General features: G+C 41.1%; 1 protein-coding gene and 1 non-coding gene across 17 annotated transcripts in view; one reads left to right on the top strand and one right to left on the bottom strand.

Moving 5' to 3' along the window:
- Positions 1–21,126, bottom strand: part of CLASP1 (cytoplasmic linker associated protein 1) — a 285,245-nt gene that overhangs the window by 177,795 nt on the left and 86,324 nt on the right. The window lies entirely within an intron of this gene.
- LOC120368250 (U4atac minor spliceosomal RNA) lies at positions 120–245 on the top strand. Its single transcript, XR_005582440.1, has one exon. It is a non-coding gene; the product is annotated as a U4atac minor spliceosomal RNA (small nuclear RNA).

The following is a 21,126-nucleotide window of genomic DNA, read 5'->3' as shown; positions in this document are numbered from 1 at the left end:
TGTGCAGGCTGCAGGTAAGGTAGCTACCAGGCCAACTAGGGCGGGACTCACGAATTAAATACCACAACCCTACCAGGTATTGGCGCTTCCTGCTTGCAGCGCACGAACTACCTACCGCAACCATCCTTTTCTTGGGGTTGCGCTACTGTCCAATGAGCGCATAGTGAGGGCAGTACTGCTAACACCTAAACAACACACTCGCATCAACTGAAGCTCTGCTTTACGTTGGTGCAATTTTTGGAAAAAGAAACGAAAAACCCTTTAACAACGGTTAAATTACGAATAAATGTAAGCTTTGTTTTTCATTTTATCAGTAGAGGGCGCACAGTGATTACGATTTCACGTGAAACCGCCGGGTTTTCCCTGGTAAAACGTTTCCCATTTAATGTCAACTTTCCCCGGACCGTCCAATTCAGCTGTCGTGTGATTTCTCTTCCTGCTTAACCAGCCCTGTAACCTAAGTGGAGTTGCAGTCATCGGCATTTTGGGAGGCTGAGGTGGGCAGATTAAACATGCTTCTAAACACAATTTCAGGCACTGCCCAGTGTTCATATACAGCCTGCCCCTGCCCCTGGCAGCTGATAAGAGCAAAAACTGCTGGCTTTTCTACTCAGCTCTGAATCTACTGCTTCAAAATTGAAGGAATCCAAATGGCCCAATAATCCCCACAATATATAAAATGTTCTTGGAAGAAACAGGCTGACAATATTAAAGAAAATAATTTTTAAAACCTTTATAAAGAGAACTTGTAAACAGATTTTTCCTTTAATAATATAATAATGGGGCCGGGCGCGGTGGCTCAAGCCTGTAATCCCAGCACTTTGGGAGGCCGAGGCGGGTGGATCACGAGGTCGAAAGATCGAGACCATCCTGGTCAACATGGTGAAACCCCGTCTCTACTAAAAATACAAAAAAACTAGCTGGGCGTGGTGGTGCATGCCTGTAATCCCAGCTACTTAGGAGGCTGAGGCAGGAGAATTGCCTGAGCCCAGGAGGCGGAGGTTGCGGTGAGCCGAGATCGCGCCATTGCACTCCAGCCTGGGTAACAGGGGCGAAACTCCGTCTCAAAAAAAAAAAATAATAATAATAATAATAATAATAATATAATAATGGTATAAAAACTTTAATGCCTCTATTTTCAAGCTAAAAAGGATTAAGTTTCACAGTATGACTTTCTTCCAAACAGTACAGTATGAAGTGGGGGGAGTAACTACATCCAGCAGACAGCGAAGGTCACCATCAAGTACACTTGATATGGTGTTATGAAAACGGCATTTTGCCTCTGTGATAGTCCTTACCAAAACCCCTAAGCCCAGTCTAAGCATGAGGAAAACAGACAAATTCCAAGAGAGGGCCATCCTACAGAACACCTGATCAGTACTCCTCAAAACTATCAAGATCTTCAAAAGCAAGAACTCTGAGAAACTCACAACAGGAGCCAAGGGAAACATAACAACTCAATGTAATGAGGTGTACTGGAAGAGAGTCTAAACCAGAAAAATGATATTTTTCCTTAAGTAGAAACTAAGGAAATACTAATAAAGTATGAACTTTAGTAATAATATATCAATACTGGATCATTAATTGTAATAAACTACACTAATGTTAGATATAATAATGAGACTGTATTATCTTTATAATTTTTCTGTAAAAAAAAAAAAAATAGTTGATTTTTTAAAAAGAACACCCCTGCTGGGCACGGTACGTTGGGAGGCCAAGGCAGGCAGATCACGAGGTCAGGAGATCGAGACCCTCCTGACCAACCTGGTGAAACCCTGTCTCTACTACAAATACAAAAATTAGCTGGGCATGGTGACGAGTGCCTATAATCCCAGAGAATCATTTGAACCAGGGAGTCGAAGGTTGCAGTGAGCCAAGATCGTGCCACAGCACTCCAGCCTGTTGACAGAGCATGACTCCATCTCAAAAAAAAAAAAAAAAAAAAAAAAAAGCCAGCCCCTCACTTAAGTGAGTCATTTAGGTTTTGTCTGGTAAAATCTTAAGCATCTGTACAGTTGCATTACTGGTTACAGGTAGGGGTGTTATTCATTACAGAAACATCCCTTCATACATGTTCAAGGCTGAGGTAAAGAGGACTATAGTTTATTAGCATGAAAACTGACTTCAGCTTTTCCAGGATGGCAGTTTACTTGGTAGGTCTGAGCAGAGAGGGCCTCATTAAGTCCCGGACAGTCAGGTTTCAATGCCTTGCCTAGATGAACTAGGGAGTGTGGACACTCCCAAAGGAGACTGAGTGGGCAGATGCACCTGAGCCCCAAAGAAATAGGACAGGAAAGGTCAAGGGCGCCAGCCGGGATGACAGAAGGCAGTTCCAGCACTGACAGCTCAGGCCCTTCTCCTGGGCTTCCATTTCCCTACTAAAGAAAGGATACATGAAAAAGTCCTTGCCCAGAAGGTCACTCTAATAATGAGCTGTAAAGACCTCTTTGTGCCTAAATCTCCTCATCAGTAAAACAGGGACAATAATAACAGCTACCTCTTGGTTGTTATGAGGATTAAATAAAGTGTGAATGTAAAATGCTTGAAACTGCCTGGCACATGATAAGGGCACTTTTTTCCCCCCGTTTCTGCTTTCTTCAAGCCTTAGGTCTACAAAACCAACTTCTTCTGCATGGCTCACTGGAACACGCAATTCTGTTTTATGGAATGAAGTGTTGCCTAATTCTAAAATCACAAATAAAAGCCAATCAAAATCTTTAAATTTGTCATAATCTTTTTCTTCTAACACCATTAACTGTGTGACCCTTGAACACTGCCTCTGACCTTTTACTAATTATCTACATTTGTGCTTGTTTCCCCAGCTAAACTCCTTGAATGTAAGGAATACTACCATCTTGCATTTCCTCAGAATTCCCATAATAATAGCACGACACTGAGTACAAAGTAGGTGACTGATAAACCCTACTTTATTGACGTGAATGAGGCTGGAACAGATGAGTTTTCAAGATCCAACACAGTTCCATTATCCTAAAAACCTCTAAAAGACCCTTTTGTAAAAGAGAGAAGAGGGATGACCAGGTCACTGGGACCAACACTCCTGCTGAGCACAACAAACAATGCTGGATATAAAAGAACATCTGCTTGAAAGCATCAGAGAACTAAGGCGGCACAGAACTTCCAGGTCAAGAAACACAGACAACTAAAATTCACAGAGATGGGCCTACAGCAATTGGTCCACTTTGCCCTGGGGCCATTTAAACACTGGTAAAGGGCACAGAGAATCACTTTTAATAACCTCTTGGGTCATCTAGGAGGGCAAAGGTTAGATTCCAAAGCCCTCCAAAGTTGGTGGCCTAGTTAACTCCCTACCACTTGGGCTGGAAACCCAAATGGCCAGACTTTAGGAAGAGAGTGAGTTGGAAACAAAACAGCCTTCACCCGACTGCAGCCCAGTTTCCAAGCATCTGGGTAGTTCAGAAAAATCCTAATCCCTGACATCAGATTAAAGTGAGTTTAATCTGATGCCCAAAAGCCCTCAGCAGATAAAAGCACAAGTCATTTCTGGATTTAGAAACATCATCCTAGTTTAGTCTTCAATTTATTCCTTTAATAATTTTTCTTTTGTTATTGTTGTTTGTTTTTTTGAGATGGAGTCTCGCTCTGTCACCCAGGTTGGGAGTGCAATGGTGCGATCTCTGCTCACTGCAACCTTCGCCTCCCAGGTTCAAGAAATTCTTTTGCCTCAGCCTCCTGAGTAGCTGGGATGTGTGATTAGACCAGCTAAGTTTTGTATTTTTAGTAGATACAGGGTTTACCACATTGGCCAGATTGGTCTCAAACTCCTTACCTCAAGCTATCTGCCCACCTCGGCTCCCAGTGCTGGGATTACAAGCATGAGCCACTGCACCCTGCCTATTCCTGTAACAATTTTTCAGAGAGAACATCTGAAACACAACCAAAGATAACTAGGCACACAAGGCAAAATAAATGAAAAGTAGCAGAAACAAAGACCAACCTGAACTCTGGATCCCTGGATAGGTGAATAATTAAAAACACTTCAAAATAACAAGTCAGACCAGGCGTGCTATCTCAGCTCAGCACTTTGGGAGGCCAAGATGGGCAGATCACCTGAGTTCAGGAGTCCGAGACTAGCCTGGGCAACATGACGAACTTCCATCTCTACAAAAAAATTAAAAATTAGCTGGGTGTGGTGGCATGTACCTGTGGCCCCAGCTGCTCTGCACAGGAGACTGAGGTGGGAGGATCACTTCAGCCTGGGAGGCAGAGGTTGCAGGGAGTAGAGATCTCATCCCTGCATTCCAGCCTGGGCAACAGAGAGACACCCCATCTCAATAAATTAATTAAATAAAATAAGTCATATTATGTCTATGAAGAAAAAACACATAATTAAAGTTTTGGGTAGAGAAATGAATTTTTTTTTTTTTTTTTTTGAGATGGAGTCTTGCTCTTTCACCAGGTTGGATGGAGTGCAGTGGCATGATCTCGGTTCACTGTAACCACTGTCTCCCAGATTATTTTTTTCTTTTTTTTTTTTTAAGACGGGGTTTCACCATGTTGGTCAGGCTAGTCTTGAACTCCCGACCTCAGGTGATCTGCCCACCCTGGCCTCCAGAGTGCTTGGATTACAGGCGTGAGCCACCACGCCCGGCCCCGTCTCCCAGATTCGAGCAATTCCCCTGCCTCAGCCTCCTGAGTAGCTGGGACTACAGGCACGCGCCACCACGCGCAGCTAATTTTTTGTATTTTAGTAGAGACGGGGTTTCACCATGGCCAGGATGTCTCGATATCCTGACCTCATGATCCACCCACCTCGGCCTCCCAAAATGCTGGGATTACAGGCGTGAGCCACCGTGCCCAGCTGAGAAATGACAACTTTTAAAGTTAGAGATTAGCCAGGCGCGGTGGCTCAAGCCTGTAATCCCAGCACTTTGGGAGGCCGAGGCGGGTGGATCACGAGGTCAAGAGATCGAGACCATCCTGGTCAACATGGTGAAACCCCGTCTCTACTAAAAATACAAAAAATTAGCTGGGCATGGTGGCACGTGCCTGTAATCCCAGCTACTCAGGAGGCTGAGGCAGGAGAATTGCCTGAGCCCAGGAGGCGGAGGTTGCGGTGAGCCGAGATCGCGCCATTGCACTCCAGCCTGGGTAACAAGAGCGAAACTCCGTCTCAAAAAAAATAAATAAATAAATAAAGTTAGAGATTAAACAAATAATACAAGAGAAAAAATTAAATACTCAATGAATGGGCTTTTTTTTTTTCCTAAGTGCACTGTGAATACATGAAGAGAACTAAACAGGAAACTAAGTCTGAAGGAAAAATCCAGAAGAGAGGCAAAAAGATGGAAAATTCAAAAGAGTAGGTAAGAGGATAGAGAGAAAACATTAAATTTAAATGGAATTCAAAACGAAATAAGAGACAATAGGTAAAAAGCAACAGATGACATTTATTAGAATTTTTTTTTTTTTTTTTTTTTTTTTTGAGACAGGCTCATGCTCTGTCACCCAGGTTGGAGTGCAGTGCTGACCCAGTAGCTGGGACTGCAGGCATGTGCCACCACACCCAGCTAAATTTTTGTATTTTTGTAGAGGCCAGATTTTACCATGTTGCCCAGGCTGGTCCAGAACTTCTGGACTCAAGCGATTTGCCTCTGTTGGCCTCCCAGAGCGCTGGGATTACAAGTGTGAGCCATGGCACCCAGCCCAGGATGGTATTTTAAAAAAATAAAAAACAGTGTTGGTGAAGATGTAGAGAAACTGGAACTGCTGTATACTGCTGGTGAAGTGTAAAATGGTAGAGATGTTATGGAAAATAGTTATAGCAATTCCTCAAAAAATTTAAACATAATATTACCATATGATTCCAGGAATTCCACTTCTGGGCATATACCCAAAAGACGTAAAAACAGAGTTTCCAAAGACAGTTGTAAACCCATGTTCACAGCATCATTATCTACAGAGTCAAAAGGTGGAAACAACTCAAGCCTTGCTTGACAGATGATGGATATGCAAAATGTAGTCTGCCAGTCTATCCATACAATGGAAATTTAGCTCTTTTCTGAACCACTACAACGTGGATAAACTTTGAAAGCTTTATGTGGAGTCAAGTAAGCCAGTCACAAAGACAAATACTGTCTGGTTCCACTTACATGAATTACCTAGACTGGTCAAATTCACTGATACAGAAAGTGCACTGGTGACTGCCAGGGGCTGTAAAAGGGAGAAATGAAAGTTATTGTTTAATGGCTACAGGGTTTCAGTTTTATAAGAGAAAAACACTCTGGATATAGACGTTGGTGATGGTTGCACAATACAAATGTGCTTACTGCCACTGAACTGTACACAAAACTAGTTACATGGTAAATTTTATGTTCTGTATAACTTACAACAATTAGAAATAACTTTTAAACAATAGCTGATGGTTATGATGTTTGTGTTATGGGGCAATAAAAATGTTCTGAAATTAGATAGTGGTAATGGTTGTACAACTCTATGAATGTATTCTAAACCACTGAATTTTACACCTTTAAAAAGGATAAAAGGCCAGGCACAGTGGCTCACCCCTGTAATCCCAGCACTTTGGGAGGCCAAGGCAGGCAGATTGCTTGAGCCCAGGTGTTTGAGACCAGCCTGGGCAACACGGCAAAACCGTCTCTACAAAAAAATACAAAAATTAGCCGGGCATGGTGTCACAAGCCTGTAGTGCCAGCTACTCAGGAGGCTGAGATGAGAGGATCGCTTGAGTCTAGGAGGTTGAGGCTGCAGTGAGCCATGATCCTGTCACTGCACTCCAGCCTGGGCAACAGAGCAAGATCCTGTATCCAAAAGAGTAAAGCATTTTCAGCCATTACCTCTTACCTGAAGAGGTAATGGCTGAAAATGTTCCAAAAACTGTAGAAAAATCAAGCCACCGGTTCAAGAAGTCCAAAGAATCACAGCACGCTATCCATACCTAGATATGTTAGGTACGTCGTCTAAAAGATGAAGATTAAGAGCAACATTGCCAACAATAAAGAAATATATCAGCAAAGTGAAGAAAGACAATGACTAATTACCAACCTATAATTCTATGACCAGTAAAATACACCTTTCTAGAAAGTGAAATAATGCTCATAAAGAAACTGAAAGAACTTTTCATCACTTAGTTTAGAAGCTATCCATTCTTTTAAATTCAATTTTAGTGACTGTCCTGGTGCTACTGGCTCAACAACAAATCATTCCATGTAACTTGCCATATTAATAACATATTTCCCCTTTATTATGTTAATGATCTCAAAAGATGCAAACCATCTGAGAAATTGAACATCCACTGCATTCACGATTAAAAATTCTTAGCAGATTAAGAAGAGAAAGATTCTCCCTTAACTTCATAAAGGATGTATTTTTTCAGACCTACAAAAAGCATCACACATAATGATGAAACGCCAAAAGCTTTCTCTCTGTGACTGGAACATGACAAAAATATCCAGTCTGCAATTTCTGTTCAACATTGTATCTGCAGTCCTAGCTAAGTAACTGTGGCAAGAAAAAAATAAAAGTATGAAAATCAGCAGGAAAAAAATTATCATTTTGAATGGAAAAATAACTGAGTAAAAAAATGTAGAAGAGGCCAGGTGTGGTGGCTCACGCCTATAATCCCAGCACTTTGGGAGGCTGAGGTGGGTGGATCACGAGGTTAGGGGTTCAAGACCAGCCTGGCTAGCATGGTAAAACCCCGTCTCTACTAAAGATACAGATATTAGCCAGGCATGGCAGCAGGTGCCTCTAATCCCAGCTACCTGGGAGGCTGAGGCAGATAATTGCTTGAACCCAGGAGGCAGAGGTTGCAGTAAGCAGAGATCATGCCATTGCATTCCAGCTGTCTCAAAAAAAAGGAAAAAGAAAAAATCTAGAAGATCTGAAGATGCATTATAAAATTAATACGTTTTGCAGGACTAATACAAATTCAATATATATTTTAAAAAATTACATTTCTCACAACAAGCCAAAGAGGAAATTTAAAAATGTTCCTTTTTTTTTTTTTTTTTTTTTTTGAGATGGAGTTTTGCTCTTGTTACTCAGGCTGGAGTGCAATGGCGTGATCTCGGCTCACCGCAACCTCCGCCTCCTGGGTTCAGGCAATTCTCCTGCCTCAGGCTCACGAGTAGCTGGGACTACAGGCACGCGCCACCATGCCCAGCTAATTTTTTGTATTTTTAGTAGAGACGGGGTTTCACCATGTTGACCAGGATGGTCTTGATCTCTTGACCTCGTGATCCACCCGCCTCGGCCTCCCAAAGTGCTAGGATTACAGGCTTGAGCCACCGCGCCCGGCAATGTTGCTATTTTTAATTGCATAAAAATGGTAAACACCTAGGGATAAATCTAGCCAAAATATCTGCCCAAAAAGCTATGTAACAAATTTTAAAAATTTTTGATAGCTAAAATAAATGGAGAAAAAAACCTCAGTATTGTGAAATTTTCCGTTCTCCCAAATTGATCTAAATATTCAATAAAATTTCATTCAAAACCCCAATAAACACAAAAACATTTATTTTTTTAAGTACTAAACAAGTTGATTCTAAAATACATGTGATAATACGGCAAGGCACTCTTTTAGTAAAATAAGGTGATAAAACTTGCTCCCCGTGGATATTAAGATTGATTACAATACCACAGGAATTAAGGCAATGTGTTATCAGTTGATGGACAGACACATATACCAACAGACAGGATAAAGAAATAGACTCAGGCCTATTGGGGTATTTATGACAAAACAGGCATTACAGAGCAGTGACAAGAGGGCTACTTTTTAAACTGATGTCTCTGGATCAACTGAATATCTACATGGATATAAAAGAAGCTGACTCCTAGCTCACAACCTGCATAAAAAAGAATTCCTGATAATAGATAAATGTGCAGAAAGTAAAGCAATAAACCTTTTAGAAAATCACATAAGAAAATAACTTCATGATCCCAGGATAGAGGAAAATATCAGGACACAACAAAACTGTAAAGGACAAGACTGTTATAACTGGACCAAATTAGAATTAAGAAGTTTGGCATATCAAACCCACTTAAGAAAGTGAAAGTCAAGTCACACTAGAAGAAGGTATTACAAAACAAAGAAGCAATAACAGGCTTGTTTTTAGAATATATAAAGGCATTATGTGGAATCCAAGTAAGCCAGTCACAAATACAAATACTATCTGGTTCCACTTACATGATATCACCTAGACTGGTCAAATTCAGTCTAGAAGGTGTTCAACAAAGCAACTAATAGGAAAGCCAGTAGAAAACTGGGCAAACTATGTGAATTGACACTTCACAAAAGAAATCAATGGTCATCGTTAAGAAAAGTTTTTCAACTTCCATTAGTTATCAGGAAATGCAAATTAAATGAGACAGGCCGGGCACAGTGGCTCACACCTGTAATCCCAGCACTCTGGGAGGCTGAGGCAGGCGGATCACCTGAGGTCAGGAGTTCGAGACCAGCCTGGCCAACATGGTGAAACCCCATCTCTAAATTAATAATAGTAATAAATTAAAAAAAAAAAATTAAATGAAACACTACCGCACACTCCAAAGGCTAAAATGAAAAAGACCCACAAGACTGAGTGTTAACAAGAATGTGGTGCCACAGAAACTCTCCTACATGCTGGCAGGAATGTAAATTGGCATATATCAACACCTTAGAAAACATCTTGGCATTATCTAACAAATCTGAAGATATGCAGCAATACCACTGCAGAATATACCCACGAGAAACACAGGCATACGTACAACGGGTGAAATGCTTAGGAATGCTCACAGCAGCACTACTACAGTAGCCAAAAACTAGAAATCCCTAAGTTTATCTTCTCTGGAATGTTGAAGTTGTGGGTTTCATACCAAGAGATGCATTGAAAATAGATGAATCACAGCTATACTCAGCAATAGAAATAAATCTCATACGAATGAGTCAAAGGGCCAGAAACAAACATACATACATCTATATGAAGTTCAAAAACAATCAAACAAAGTGGGCACGGTGGTGTCTGTCTACAGTCCCAGCTATTTGGGAGGCTGAGGCTGGATGATCACTTGAGCCCAGGAGTTCAAGTCCAACCTTCGCAAGACAGTGAGACCCCCATCTCTAAACATAATTAATTTTTAAAAAACAAGCAAACAAACTGTAATCTTAAGGTGCATATTTAGATAATAAAACTAAAAAGAAAAGCAAGAAAGCAGTTACCATAAAAGTCAGAAGAGTGGTTACTTAAGGGAGTCCTGGTGGCAATGTCCTAAGCAATGTTCTATTTCTTGTCCTGAAGATTAATTAAATAGCTATTAGCTTTAAAACATATCACTAAACTGTGTCTTTTTGTTTTGTACACATTCTTCATGGAGTTCACAGTTTTGTTTAAGTTTTAAAAATTAGAACAATAGGAGTGAAGCTGACCACCAGACCTGCAAGTTTATAACAAGTGACTAGATCTTGTCTCTGCCTTTCCAAAACACTCATAAAGGCACCAAAATGGAACAGTTCTCTTTCCAGAATATGAGGTCTGTTCATTGAGGAAAGAAAGGAATACTAAATCCTTTTCTCCAAAAACTATCCATAAGGGACAAAATAGGTGGTAAAAACAGGCCATTTCTTAAGCTTCAGAAGACTGGATTGTCTAAGGTAGAAATATTGTACTTTATTGTTTTAAGGTACTTTTGCATGAATTTGAGTAATCTTAAAATAATTTTGAGGTGTAGAATATATTATCCTTATTTTGCAAATAAGGAAAATGAAGACCAAAAGATTTATCCAGGGTTGTAAAGTTTGTTAATTACCAAACTGCAACAAGCCTGAGCCTCCTGACTACACCAAAGCCATTTTTACTATAACATAATAATGGTATACACAAAACCCCACATTTTTAGTCTTTCCCCCATCTCTCTCTCTCTCTCTCTCTCTCTCTCTCTCTCTCCTCTCTCTCTGTCTCTCTCTGTCTCTGTCTCTCAAGCTTGAGACCTTCTCTGCCAATATCAGATAACCTCAAATGTCAGCCTTGGCTCTCGACCTCTCTGAGGCTCTGAGAATGCCTCTACTAGGAAAAAACACACTGGCTTTGTCAGCACAGCTTTGGGGCTGACATCCAGCTCTCCCACCTATGGCAGCTGCTCCATCTCCGAGCTTCAAACGCTCATCAGTAAAACCAGAATAATAATATATTTACCTTAAGGAGTACATATGAGGCTAAACAAAGTTTTAACAAAATGCTCAGAATATCACAGGCACTGAGTAAGTTTCCCTTCTTTATGAGAGCAGCACTTTAATGATAATAATAATAAAGTGCAGCTTACTGAGGTAAGGGGCAAACAAAGTAGGCACAAAATCTAGAAAAGAAGTTCAAGTTGAAGTTGTGGGTTTCATACCAAGAGATGAAATTCTCATCTAAAATTCTCAGCCTAAAATTCCATCACTCAACAACACCCCTGTTACTATTTTGGTGACTATCCTGCAAGACATCCAGGCACCCTCATATGCACATTTTTCCATTCAATGTGCAACGGACATCTTCCCAAGTCAATAAATACAGGTCTACATCCCTATTCTCAATGGCTTCATGATAATATTGTACCTAGGTATCATAATTACTCAACCAATCCTACTGACAAGCAGGGTTTTCATTATTTTACACACTATGATGATGGATATTCCACACATGTGCTATTATTCCCTTAGTACAGATGCTGAGAACATTTGCTGGGACAAAAAGAAAACACACTATATAATATACCATTAATTCTCCTTTTAACGTACTGCACTAGGTGCTGCTTTAAAAACAGAACTATGCCAAGGTGGGCGGATCACGAGGTCAAGAGATCAAAACCATCCTGGCCAACACGGTGAAACCCCGTCTCTACTAAAAATACAAAAATTAGCTGGGCATGGTGGCATGGGCCTGTGGTCCCAGCTACTTGGGAGGTTGAGGCAAAAGAATTGCTTGAACCCAGGAGGCGGAAGTTGCAGTGAGCCAAGATTGCTCCACTGCACGCCAGCCTGGTAACAGCAAGACTCCATCTCAAAAAAAAACAACTATGCTCTACTGATTTCTACACATTTTTTAGTTTTTTAAAAGACTTTAGATTGCAACCTCACTAAGGGGAAATTAATTAGCACTCTACACTGTACTTACTCTCAAACTCAAGAATAAAAGCACAACACAAATAACCCCCTCAAGAAAAGTGTGGTAGTCAATGACTTTGCGTATGTATACATACAATGGGAGTAGTCATCACCCAAACTCGTTATCCTTCAAAGCAGTCACCTAGGAAGTGCCTGAGTACTCAACCCAATAACAATGCCACCGGGCAGTCTATTTTTAAAATTCCTCTTCTGGAATGCCCTCCAGAGATAGTTTATGAACCATAAAAGTAAATGTCTGTTAAAATATGTTAAGTAATATTAGATTAATGGGACTTGGAAAGTTACAAGCTATTACCAGTAATTGTACATATAAAAAATTTTACCCCTCAAAAGGTATTTAGGATCATATCACCAAACCACTTTCTTTTACACATGAGGCAGCAACATGTCAAGTCACACTAGGAGACAAGGTTTAAAATACAATGAGAGGCAAAGTTAGCAACCTTTGTTTGAAGACCTAGACCAATCCAATCCAACTAATCCAACAGAACTTTAGCAATGACAGAAATGGTCTACATCACTGATGTCCAATACAGTAGCCACTAGTCACATATGGTGATGGTGACTGCGCAAATGAAATATAGCTAGTGCAAATGCGACACAGGACTTTTCATGTAATTTAACTTAACTTAATCTAACTTTAAACCACCACAGGAGGTTCACGGCTACTGTGTTTGACAGACCACTGGCTGCAAACTTGGACAGGTAGACAGAAATGAGGCCAGCCACATGAGGGGGGAAGGGGACCATGGAAACTTGGGGCACCTCTTATAGCTCCAGTCACTTGATACCATGTGAGACTAAAGGACAGTAAGGCTACAGCTCCAGATTTTAAACCCTGGCAACTTATTCAAAGAATTTCAAAGCACTCAGGAGACCAAACAAAACGTATTTTTGGGTGATATCCAGCCACAGACTTCTAAATTTGAAATCTCTCTCATCCAGATACATCCCAAAAACATGACATCAGGCACCAAGATATTTATGACAAAGGAAATAAACAAAGATCCAAGTTTCCCACATGGACTTTCACATTTTTCCCAACTATGCTTCCAAGCTGACCTACCTGTTCCTCTCTCCCAGCAGCCCCCAGCCCACCAGCAGGACCCACAGCTCTTCCCCCTGCCCAAGTTTCCTAGATTCTCCCTAGACTCTTCCAAAGCCCAGGTTCCAATCCTTCTATGAGATAGTTCTAGCTAGCCCCATCCAAGAGGTCTCCAGCCTCCAAATTTCTCCAAACCCCAATCTGAATAGTACTTTCTTCTATCTCCTTTATATGCATATGAAGCAACTCTCAAATTACTCAAACTACTCAAAGCAGAGCAGATTCTTACACAACCTTTCTCACCCACTCACTTGCCCAAAGACAGTAACAAAAATAGGGGGCGGGAGGGAAATCATGGGGCAGTTACCATGTATCTTGCAGATATTCTCTATTTAATCCTCACAACAACATTTTGACGCAAATACCATGCCTATAAATATGACTATTTTGCAGATAAGGAAACTGAGCCCCAAAAAGATGAACAAACCATTAGGCAAAGGTCACTCCACAATTATGTGGCTTAAGTAATGTTCACTAATCCATTAGTCTTTCAAAAGGGCAAACCAAGAACACTAAGTTTGTAATGACACCCAAGTCAAATCACTCTGTGTCTACTTTTTCCAGAGAACCATCTGCCCACTGGTTGTGCTTCTGACAAAAAGTGTATAACAGAAGCCGTTCCAAGGGTGTACTGTAGCTAATTTTAGAAACCAAAATATCTGTGAATTGGCTCATTGGTTACAGCTCCCAGCATTTCAGTCTCCACAGAGGCACCGTGGGAGAGGAGTCAACTCCTTCCTAAAGGAGTAATCTCCTTCCACTGACTTTTCCGAGTTCATGCCAGGGTGAAATCCTTACAAAAACCTTAGCTCCAGGAAGACATTTTACTACTTTTAAAAAAATACTAAAAAAAAAAAAAGATATTACTACTCTTTCTTGAAATGTTGGAATCTGGAATAATACAACAATAGTCTGTGCTTAACATACTCTCTAACTCATGTGATACATATTTTTTAAAGGGGGGAAGGTGTATTCATTTATGTACTTATAATGTATTGAGCACTTATTAGAATTCTATATACTTGCCTAAGTATCAATCAAGTATACGGGTAGGATGAACAAGCTGTTAAGACATATAAGGAGTTTCATTGGGTTAACAGTTACATAAAGATCTGTGTCAGTAAACAAGAAAATTTAAAAGAAAGAAAGAAAGAAAGAAAGAATGAAAAAAGATGGGATCCTAGAAACAGAGGGGTCCATTCAAAAGAGAGGTGAAGGCAATTACCAAGATGATGGCAAAAGGGATTCTCAGAACAATGGCAGGGTACCTAATATTTTGCTTGTTTTTGAGACAAAGCTTTGCTCTGTCGCCCAGGCTGGAGTGTAGTGATGCAATCTCAGCTCACTGCAACCTCCACCTCCCAGGTTCAAATGATTCTCCTGCCTCAGCCACCCAAGTAGCTGGGATTACAGGCATGTGCCACCACACCCAGCTAATTTTTGTATTTTTAGTAGAGACAGAGTTTCACCATGTTGGCCAGGATGTTCTTGAACTCCTGACCTCAAGTGATCCACCTGCCTCAGCCTCCCAAAGTGCTGTGACTGCAGACATGACTCACCACACCCAGCCAGGGCACCTAATTAAAATCAGCACAGTGAGGGTAGAGAATAAAAGCAATTTAGAAATCTACAGGGGAAGACAAAGTTCAAAATCAAATCTCCAAGTTTGTCTCCAAAACGTTTTTGTTTTTATTTGTTTGGTTTCTGTTGTTGTTTTTTCCCCACAGGGGGCAGGGAGCAGACATTGGCTTCAATCATGATCCAAAAAAAATTCACACATGACATCTAGCAGGTATGGCACATGACAACTCGAGGTTATTCTAAAGGCTCCTTGACTCTAGAGCGGGACCCCTCCTACCCCATTTCTTTTCCTGTTACTTTCATGCTGCAGATATCTGGTCAGTTCTGTTCTGAAGAGAACCATAGTTGCCTTTGTCTGTTTCCCTGGCTATCACTGAACTTGACACTCTATCTGTGCATTTCCTGCAGATGGAAGTTGGCTCTAGAGATCTGGCTAGATTCAGTCAACATTTCTTGCCAGAGTATTTTATAGGTAGTACTATAATCTTTAGCCCAACATCTTCCATATTTCAACAAATCTAAGAAGACATCATCAACTTCATGAAGAACAAGGAAAAAAATGGTGACAAACTGTTACACAATTGATCAAAAGACTCATCTCGATATCAGAGATGGTAAAATTGTAGAGGTAGAAAATAAAGTGTCTCAGAATTGAAATTCTATTATAAACAGTTTGCTCATTACTTAAAAAATAAAAAATAAAAAACTTTCTTTAATTTGATTTACAGGAGTTCTATAGAATAACAGCTTCAAAAACACCTTTAAAAACAGAAAGAGTCAGCCGGGCCCAGTGGCTCATGCCTGTAATCCCAGCACTTTGGGAGGCCAAGGCAGGTGGGTCATGAGGCCAGGAAATCGAGACCATCCTGGCAAACATGGTGAAATCCTGTCTTTATTAAAAATACAAAAATTAGACGGGTGTGGTGGCATCTGCCTATAATCCCAGCTACTTGGGAGGCTGAGGCACGAAAATTGCTTGAACCCAGGCGGCGGAGGCTGCATGTGAGCCAAGGTCGTGCTACTGCTCGCCAGCCTGGCAACAGAGTGAGACTCCATCCCCTACCCCAAAACAAAACAAAACAAAAAAACAGAAACAGTCTTAGAAGTATGGCACACTTTACATGCAAAGCCTCTTGGAAACAGAAATGATCTTTCAAGGTACTTTCCAACCATGAATTTCAAGACCCTTTCCTTTCATATCCTACCCCACCACATTTCCTGTTATTTATCACATCTCTATACTTTAGCCATAAGACTACCTCTCAGGGGATACCCAGAAAAACAAGGAACAGCTAAAAAATTCAATTATGTTGGAAACAACTTGGCAGTTTCTTTAAAAACTACACACACACGTACCACATGACTGAGCAATTCCATTCCTAGGTATTCTGCCTAGAAAAGAAATATAGAAATTAAAGTGGGTGGGGGATGGTTGAGACGGGTGACTGGAAGCAGCTAGTGTGCACAGCTCTCATGGAGAGGAACAAAGGGGCGAGTAAACACAGCACCTCAGCTAAGCACACCCAGCGGGCACATGCACTGGGACCAATCAAGGAAACAATGCCACCTATGGAAAACGGAAAAAGCAAGGAAGGACAACGGCCCACTCAGGAGTGACACCGAGCCAGGGGAACCTCCCTGACCCAGGGAAGCAGTGAGTGAATATGGGACCCTGAAAACTCACGCTTCTTCCACAGACCTCTGCAACCCTCAGGTCAGAAGACCACCTCATGAACCCACTCCACCAGGGTCTTCAGTCTGACACAGAGCTATGTGTCAGAGTACTATGTGTCAGAGCTATGTGTCAACTACTCTTGGCAGAGTAGCTGCTCAGGCACACACAGAGACCTGAGAGCCTTTGTACCCAGGCTTTCTGGGCTTCCAAGCAAAAGGAGCTGCAACTCAATCTTTGAAGCTTAAGCAGACCCTGAGCATAGCACAGCTGCTCTATGAAAATGAGGTGAGACTGCTTTTTTAAGCAGGTCGCCAATCCCATTCTTCTTCCGTGGGTGGGCCCTCTCAACTGAGGTTTCCAGCCACCTCCTACAGATGCCTTAGGGCTGGCAACAGATCCATCCCTTCCTGGGACAGAGCTCCCAGAGGGAGGGACAGGCCACTATCTTTGCTGTTTTGCAGACTTCGCTGTTGATACCTCCAGGTACTGGAAAATCCAAGGCAACTGGGGACTGGAGTGGACCCCCAACATATTGCAGCAGCCCTACAGAAAAGTGGCCAGACCATTATGTGGGTATCTATTCCCATATCTTCTCATTGGCACGTCCTCCAGACCTGTCCTCCAGCCACCCTCTCACCAGAGCTATCAAGCCAATAGCAAATCAGCAACTCCCTGAACAGAGACCACATGGCAACTGAAAGTCTCTCTGCCACTGCCTCTGCAGTGTAATTCTCTACAATGAGAATTACAAAACACTGCTCAGAGAAATCAGAGAAGACACAAACAAATGGAAAAATATCCCATGTCCATGGATAGGAAGAATCAATATCATTTAAATGGCCATACTACCCAAACTACCAATGACATTCTTCACAGAACTAGAAAAAACTATTTTAAAATTCATACGAGAAGAAGAAAAAAAAAATTCACATGGAACCAGAAAAGAAAGATCCTCAGCAAAGCCAAAAAAAAAAAAAAAAAAAAAAAGAACAAGCCTGGAGGCAGCACATTACCTGACTTCAAACTACAATCAGCAAAACAGCATGCTACTCATACAAAAACAGGCACATAGACCAATGGAAAACAAAAGAGGGCCCAGAAATCAGGCTGCACACCTATGACCATCTGATCTTCAACAAACTGACAGAAACAAGCAATGGGGAAAAGATTTCCCATTCCATTAATGATGCTGAGATAACTGGCTAGCCATCTGCAGATTAAAGCTGCACCCCTGCCTTACACCATAGATAAAAATCAAGTCATGATGGATTAAAGACTAAAATACTAAACATAAAACTATAAAAAATCCTTGAAGACAACCTAGGCAATACCATCCTGGACGCAGGAATGGGCAAAGCTTTCATGACAAAGACACCAGAAGCAATCACAATAAAAGCAAAAATTGACGAATGGAATCTAATTGAACTTAAGGGCTTCTACACAGCAAAATAAACTATCAACAGAGTAAACAGACAACCTACAGAATGGGAGACAATATTTGGAAACCATGCATCTGACAAAGGTCTAATATCCAGCATCTATAAGGAACGTAAACAAATTTACAAGAGAAAAAACAACCCCATTAAAACACAGGCAAAGGATATGAACGGACACTTTTCAAAAGAAGACATACATGAGGCCAACAAGCACATGAAAAAAGCTCAGTATCGCTGATCATTAGAGAAATACAAATCAAAACCACAATGAGATACCATCTCACAAAGTCAAAATAGCTATTATTAAAAAGTCAAAAAATAACACATGTTGGTGAGGTTTCAGAGAAAAGGGACATTTACACACTGTTGATGGGAGTATAAATCAGACCAAACACTGTGGAAAGCAGTCTGGTGATTCCTCAAAGAGCTAGAAGCAGAACTACCATTCGACCCAGCAATCCCATTACTGGGTAAATACCCAAAGGAATATAAATCATCCTACCATAAAGACACACACATGTGAATGTTCACTACAGCACTACTCACAACAGCAAAGACATGGAGTCAACCTACATGCCCATCAACAACAGACTGGATAAAGAAAAAGTGGTATATACATACCATGGAATACTATGCAGCCATAAAAAGGAGATCATGTCTTTTGTGGGAACATGGATGGAGCTGGAGGCTAATTATCCTTAGCAAACTAGTGTAGAAACAGAAAACCAAACACTGCATGTACTCACTTATAAGTGGGAGCTAAATGATGAGAACTCACGAACACAAAGAAGGGAGCAACAGACACTGAGGCCTACTTGAGGGTAGAGGGTGGGAGGAGAGAGAAGAGCGGAAAAGATAACTTGTGAGTACTGGGATGAATACCTGGGTGATGAAATAATCTGTACAATAAACCCATGTGACATGAGTTCACCTCTGTAACAAACCTTCACATGTACCCCTGAACCTAAAACTTTAAAAGTGAATAAATAAAACTTGTAAAATAAAATAAAATAGCAAAGTATTGCATTTTTTTAAAATAAAAATGTATGGCTACATAAAGATTTATATCTTTATTCATTATGAATTAATGCATAATTATGAAACACTGCCGTAATTCATACAGCAGTATTATTCGTAACGGCAAAAAAGTGGAAATAATCCAAATGTCCATCAAATGATGAAAGGATAAACAAAATGTAGTATATACATACAATTAAATAACACTCAACAGGCTGGGCACAGTGGCTCACACCTGGAATCTCAGCACTTTAGGAGGCTGAGATAGGAGAACAGCTTAAGCCCAGTAGTTCAAGATTAGCCTGGGCAACACAGTGAGATGACATCACTTTAAAAAAAAAAAAAAAATCAGATGTGTGTGGTGGTGTGTGCCTGTAGTGCCAGCTGTACTGCAGGCTGAGGTGGGAGGATCAGTTGACCCTGGGAGGTCAAGACTGCAGTGAGCCATGATCGCATCAAGGTCTCACTCAAGGTCAATGCTCAACAAACAAGCACAATGTTCTCCCCCTCCCCGCTTTTCTTTTTGAGACAGGCTGGAGTGCAATGGCACAATCTCAGCTCACTGCCCTCTCTGCCTCCCAAGTTCAAGCAAAATCTCTCTGGCCTGGGCGACAAAGCAAGACCCTGTCTCAAAAAATTAATTTAAAAATAAATAAATAACACAAAAATAAAGAGGAACAAACTACTGATAAACATGCTACAACATAGATGAAGCACGAAAACATGATGCAAAGTAAAATAAGATAGGCTGGGTGCAGGGGCTCACACCTATAATCCCAACACTTTGGAAGGCCAAGGCAGGAGGATCACTTGAACCCAGGAGTTTGAGACCAGCCTGAGCAACACAGGAAGACCTTGTCTCTACAAAAAAGTAAAAAACATTAAAAAATTTAAAAAAATTAGCCAGAGTGGTGGTGGTTGCCTATGGTCCCAGCTACTCAGGAGGTCGCGGTGGGAGGATGGCATGGATCCAGGAGTTCAAGGCTGCAGTGAGCTGAGACAGCACCACTGCACTCCTGCCTGACCCTGTCTTTAAAAAAAAAAAGAAAGAAAGAAATTAGACTAAAAGACTACATATTGCATGTTTCGATTTATAGGAAATGTCCAGAAAAGGCAAATCAGTAGAAACAGAAAATGATACATCATTGCCTAGAGCTGGGGGTAGGAATGGGGACTGCAAATGTTATGAGGGATCTTTGTGGGCTGATAGAGAAATGTGAAGATGGTTGCACAACTCTGTAATTTTACTAAAAATAATTAAACTGTACATTTAACAGGTAAATTTTATGGTATATAAATTATACCTCAGTAAAGCCATTTTTTGAAAAAGCAAAATCTGTTACTAAGCTTAAAACAATTCTCCTATGATGTCTCTGGTGATTGAATCATGCAAAGAACTCATTACACCTGCCCAAAACAAGTATTTCTTATTTCTCTCTCCAGAAATATCAGCTGTTATGGAAGAAAGCTAGGCCCTGGGTCAGGAGCTAAGAGTTGTGGGTAGAAAGCAACACGGCCTGTGCAGACCAAGAGTCCTAATGGAGTTGAGAACTGCCTGGAGAGCTCACACGGCACACAAACCTCAGCAAGTCTCTCTGTGGCCCATTAACCACCAGCAGTCTTCCTGGATGTGCTGTGCTCTCTCATGCTCGTCTGCACACTGTGTGTTCTCTCTGTGGTCTGTTCTTGTGCCTCTTTCAGGACTCGTTTCAAGCCTCATCAACTCCGGTGGCCTCCGACCAATATCCACTAGCCTGAGACAGAAGCTGTGTTTCCAGCCACCTATTATACTGTTCTTCTAGCAGTCAGACTCATTTGTGACCTCTGATTTTTAAAGCCATCTATTTCTATAATGCCAAGAGTCGAGACTGCAACCTTCCAGAAGACAGACTTCATTTTATTCATCTGTCATCAGTATCAATTATAATGAGAGCAAATTTTGGAAAGGAGGATGGAGGGAAGCTGAATAGGACAAACAGAAAAGAATGTAAATATCATGAGCTATGTATTCCAATTAACAAACTCAAATACGATGACTGCCATCAAGGCATTATCACTCTATCCTACTTGTATCCTTGCTTCCATGCCAGCCCTCTCAAGGTCTATTCTCCACAAACAGGCAGAATGTCCCCCCGCTTTTTTTTGAGACAGGCTGGAGTGCAGTGGCACC

This window comes from Saimiri boliviensis, chromosome 5 (assembly GCF_048565385.1).
Source record: "Saimiri boliviensis isolate mSaiBol1 chromosome 5, mSaiBol1.pri, whole genome shotgun sequence".
Taxonomy (NCBI): domain Eukaryota; kingdom Metazoa; phylum Chordata; class Mammalia; order Primates; family Cebidae; genus Saimiri; species Saimiri boliviensis.
The sequence above is the reverse complement of the archived record's forward strand: the minus strand, read 5'-3'. Positions and strand labels throughout refer to the sequence as shown.